The sequence below is a fragment of the Chenopodium album genome, chromosome 5 (genome assembly GCF_948465745.1).
Source record: "Chenopodium album chromosome 5, dcCheAlbu1.1, whole genome shotgun sequence".
Taxonomy (NCBI): domain Eukaryota; kingdom Viridiplantae; phylum Streptophyta; class Magnoliopsida; order Caryophyllales; family Amaranthaceae; genus Chenopodium; species Chenopodium album.
In genome coordinates this window covers 22192319-22198318 of record NC_137838.1, presented here as the reverse complement: position 1 = coordinate 22198318, position 6000 = coordinate 22192319, and positions in this window count along the sequence as shown.

Genomic DNA, 6000 nt, shown 5'->3' with positions numbered 1-6000 from the left:
CTCTTTTTCATTTACTTACAACACAATATTAGGGCACACTTTAGTAGGTCATGATTATTTTATCAATAATTTTCATACAAGAAATAGGAAATGGTACATAAATGTTTTGTGTGTAGATTATTTTGTTTGATGTGTCTATTATCATTATCTAATTTCTTTCTCAAGAATGTTTCATATTGTGTTACGAGTAAAATAAAATAAAGAAAATACTAGTTAATTGTGACTGGTATAGCAATAATATATACTTTCATATAATTTAGGAGAAAATTGGAAAAAGGAGAACGAGTGCATGAATATAAGGTGGGTGCTCTCTATTTTACGAATATATAAGAGAGCGAGATGAAATATAAGGTTGGTGAGTGTAAGAAAACGTGGATGATTGGATGAATAAGAGAGATTAAGGGCATGTTCTCTTACGTTGAAACTCAGTTCAGCTCACTTCAGTTCAATTCAGTTCAGCTCAGTTTAGGGCATGTTCTCATTGACTAAACTCAGCTGAACTGAACTGAACTGAACTGAATTGAGCTGAACTGAACTGAACTGAAATGAAATGAATACTCCCTCCGTTTTTAAATACTTGCTCCATTTCTATTTTTTGCACTATTCATTTTTCCTACTTTGACTAATGTTTGTGATTTATACATAAGAAAAAATATAGTCTTGTAGGTACTTGTTGGAATCATCTCAATAAATAGATTATTAATTTTCAATTGTTAGAATTTATACTTATTGATAATTAAAGATATTATTGATCAAAGATTAGCATCGGCATGCGTGTCCAAGAGAAATGGAACAAGTATTTAAAAACGGAGGGAGTATTTTATAAGAGAAGGAAATTAGGAGCTGAATTGAACTAAACTGAACTGAACTGAAATGAACAAGAATGAACTGAACTGAGCTGAACTGAACTGAACTAAACTGAATTTCAACGTAAGAGAAAAGGCCTTCAGTTTAGCTCCTAATTTCCTTCTCTTATAAAATATCCATTTCATTTCAGTTCAGCTCAGTTTAGTTCAGTTTAATTTAGTTCAGCTGAGTTCAGTCAATGAGAACAGGCCTTAAGGAGGGAGTTTTACTTTAAATAAATGCAATAATTTACTTAAATGCCTAATTACTTTACTTTCGGGAGAGAAATAGATTCTTGCTTCTTAGTTCTCATTCTAGACTAGATTCTCGTCCTAATCAAAATCCATTTTCAATTGCATGCTTCTACTTTTTGAATAACTTGATATCTCACAGGTCCTCCTGTCCCGAGTTAGCGGGGTAGACAATTTGGAAGAGTGGGGGGAATATCACTCCCCCAAATTGTCACTAGTGAGGATTGAACTCCCAACCTCATGGTTGGAAGGTACCTCCTTTCCACCACACAAAGCTAAAAGAGGAAGAAATTAGTTAAATAAAGTTTTTTCTTTCACGAGATTCAATTCATCATCTCCCATCATTGTCCTCCACTTAAAGGGCATCTTATTTATCTTCCTTTCGTCTTTGCTTGTTTCTTCTATGTTCTATCATCTACGGAGTATCATTTGTCAAACTTATCACTAAAGATACATACTTTTTCCATTTTTTTACTTGATCCTTTTTAATTTTTACACTATTTACCACTACTCTTTTAACCGTCTTTTGTGACTAGTACGTAAGGAAAAATATATTTAATTATTTATGTGGGATCTTTTTTTAATTCGTCTCAATTAATACTATTATAATATATTCCCTCCGTTTTTAAATACTGCTCCACTTTCCTTTTGCGGCCGTTATTAAATACTTGCTTCATTTCCTTATTTGGAAAGTTGTTATAATATTTAATGCATTTCTCTCAACTAGTAGGACCCAATTTTATTACTTTTACATTCTCTCTCCTCTAATTTACCTTCCATTAACCCCACTATCTCTATATTTTATTACTTTCTTCAATTTCTCCTAAAACTCCGCGCATGGAGAAATGGAGCAAGTATTTAAAAACAAAGGGAGTATAACTTTTATAAAATTTCCTTAAGGAAAATTAAAATTATTGATTGATAAACTTTTACACTGACAATCGTGATAAAAGAAACATGTTTTAAAAATTAAAACTGATGAAATACAACAGACAAATGAATATTAATACATATAACAATGACCGCTGTTCATGAAATCAATCTTAATCAAATGGAAAAACAATTGAAGGAACTTATATATGTATCTATCAACTCTTTGCATTTTTTATTCTCGGCTAATTTGTTCAAGATGATTATTTGATTAGACAGATCATTGTTAAAGATCAATCAAGAAACTATATTCTTAATTAATCAAATTATTTATACATGAATACATCATTCTACTTAATAAGAGTTTTAACTTCTCTTACACTCTTACTTGATGTAGTGTATGCCATGTATCTTATTGACGCATCAACTATAACCATGAACAATCATAAACAATTTCACTCTTCTACTATGCATTAATGCAAAGCTCGATCTAGTGGAAATGTCTACATCTCACAATCATGAGGTCTAAGGGACAATCACCGATCTACTCCCTTTCTTAGAAGCTTCAATCTCTAATAAGCACAAACTCTTGTAACGTATGGTTTTGTTCAGTCCTCAAATGTGAGACAATTCACGCTTGCATTGTATTTAACACTTTATTTTGAATTTCAATACCGTATTCAAACCATACTCTAGCATGCAAGGGTAGTGGCCAATGTCCGTGTTATGCAATATGTATAGTGCTTGATCTAATGATGATGTTTATTAATTTGAGAACCTTCTCGGCTTTCTTTCAACAATGTATGGTAGAAAATTAATAAAAATGACAATGTCGTCTTCAAAAAATTTGCCCTCAAACTAAAGTCAATGAAACGTGTATTTCATTACTAACACTATGTTTGGAAATAGAGCAAAATGGAGTGAAAGGAAGATAAGTGGGAAAAAAAAAAAAGATGCATCATCATTTGTTTAAATATATAATGCTAGGAAGGGACGAAATTGGAAGGATTCATTTTTTCTATCCATTTTAATAAATTAAACTAGTGTGTTATCCAAACAATGTCTTGGGTTGTTAGTTTGTACTTTTTTAATTTGCTAATCAAATTCGACTGTTTAGATAGTAAGACTTGTTGGTTTTGAGTTTAAGGCCATGTTTGGTAATTAATGGTTAGCTGATTGGTAAGAGCTGGTTGCATTATCTGTCTAGACTTGCTGGTTTGCATTAGCTGTTTTGCCTAGCTGATTTATAAGAGCTTTTTATGTAGAGTTGTTTGGTAAAATTAGCTTATTATTTGTAGTTGTTTGTTAGTTGAACACATAAAATGACAATTTAGGACATTGATAATATTTTTTTTTACTTGACTAGGGTAAGAAATTGGGAGGGCAAGAATGTGAATTAGAGTAACTTTTAGGATAAAATCGTCTTTTAACATCCATTACTTAATAAGCTAATCTAAAAAGCTCTATTTTTTTAGCTTTTTACAAAATAGCTTATTTGTACAGATATTCCCTCGAACAATTCAAAGGCATCGATCTTCCTCGTTCCTTATTGTTTGAAATCTTATCATTCGAATGAATTCCAACTCTCTGCCATACTGCTAGCCCTTATTCTTTTTGATCTTTAGACTTCAATAAGCTCATAAAAAAAACCTCTTTAACCAAACAACCAAATTAGATGATGATTTATGTAGTCAAACCTCTAACTTATTGGTCAAATAAGCTCATTTTTTGTCAAACTCTAATTACCAAACATGGCCTAAGTCTTGTTATAAACATTTTTTTTATTGTCGAACTTAATCATTACATAATGAAAACAAATTGTATAATAAGACACAAATTAACTTATCTAAGTTAACTATAGTTTTGTTGGATAATAAACACAATTAATAAATGGGTAAGATGGTAAGACTCTTAACTTAAGAATTGTTGGTCTTGAGATTCCGTTTAAGGTTCGCTAATATATAAGTATAGATTTCTACGTTATTGGAGAGATCTCGAAGAAAGTTCACCTTCTCCCTCCCCTCTTTTAATTTTTATCCCCTCTCTTTTCCTTCACTATTGTTCTCCAAAGATAGCTTAAGGGTGGAATTTGAGGGACCGAAAGTGAGAGATACATTTCTCTTATTTGAATAAGACATAGGGCAATGGAAGGGAAATAAGATGAAGGGATTCATTTTTCTTACCTTTCTAATAAACCAGATAATACTGTAGTTATTATGAGGTAAAATTGGTATAAACTACCTTTTTCGTCCAACTTTTTTTAAAAAAACCCACAGTTTATGTATTTTTTTTTTACTAAACCACCTTTTAAGTACGTAAGTTTTTTTTTTTTTTTTGCACCACCCCTATTTCAAATCTTACGTATTGCATCACAACTATTCACTTCCAAATCAACAACCATAGCAAAACTTTTCCTTCCATCTCAATCATCCGCTTCAATTACCTCAGTTTAGGGTTTGAGAATGAACAAAGACTACAATTTAATTTGTGCAGCAAAATTTGGTTTGGTTTTTTTTTTTTTAGAGATTTACTCAATTTAGTCATGCATTTATATAGAGGGAATGGTCGAATGTTTTTTGGAGAGAAAAAATAAGGGGGTGTTTGGTTCACATAATTAAGGTATAAGGTATGAGTTTAGAATAGTTTAAATCTATATTTTATGTTTGTTTTATGATTTTATGAGTTTCAAACCCATACCTCAAACCCCCAAGGTATGGGGTTTAGAAACCTTGGGGTGGAGGTGAGTTTGGCTTATTCTCATACATTAAGGCATTAAATAAAAGAAAAACATTGCATTTTATAATCATACCAAACATATGGTATTAAGAATCAAGTTCCAAACTCATACCACTATGGTTTCATTCCTGATTCCAACCCCATACCAGTTTGCGAACCAAACGACCCCTAAATAATTTAGGAGAGAAAAGTACAAATTGTGGGCCCCTTTGACATATTGTTTAAATTTTTCGTCAAAATTTGAAATAGGGACATTTGGTTCACTAATGTCAAACCGAAACAAACATAGTGTACGGGCCCAATAATATTTGCATGACCTTTTACAGCTTTGCTTGGAAAAAGAGAAAAAGACGTGGAAGGAAGGGAGAGGGAAGGAAGAAAACCATTCCTATGTTCGGATGACAAAGAATGTGAGGAAAGGGAAGGGTAATACTTGTATATCACGATTAGAAAGTTCTGTTTTTTGAATGATGCATAATAGCAATATATTGTACTCCATACTTGGTATTTCGTTCTGGAAAAAAAAAAAAAAAATCTAAGTTTGAAAGTTGATCAAGCAAAACCAATCTCAAAGTATACCCAAATTATTTTAACACTTTGTTTGGACAGCAAATAAGGAAGGGGATGGAAAAGGAGAGAGGGAAGGGGAAAGAAAGATAGAGAAAGGTGAGCTCCATTTTCCCTCTAACTCTTTCTAATCTTGAAAGAATTATGCTTATTAAAGAGAGCGAAAATGAATCTCACCCTCTACTTTCCCCATTCCTTTACACAAACAAGAGAGTCCCGCACCCTTTCTCTTCCCTTCTTTTTCTTCAGTTTCCTTCAATCCAAACAAAGTGATAGATCATGTTTATTTGATTTCGAGCAGTATTGTTCGGTCTAACTCATAAAACTATGTATCTCATTTTCCTTTCATATCTTTCTTAAAATTACCAACGCCACTAAATACAAACAACCAACAAGTCAGCCACCGTCATCACAAGGATTCACAACCACCATCACTAAGTTAAACAACATTGCCGCCACCACCACATTATTACTTAGAAAAGTAGAAAATTTTGATTTCATGGAAGAAACATGACTAAAGTGCTGCAGTTCTAGGGAAGAGCATAAGGTTCATTATTGTACTTCGTATAAAGTTTAAAAATCATGAGGTGAAGTCTCTGTTTGTGCTGGTTCATTTGGTATAGCCTAATGAAATTGGAAGGGCTTACTGGCTTAGCTTACACTGTATAATAGAACTTTCAAATAACAGAGACTATCATCACAACTCGTACCATCAACCATCAACTCGGTA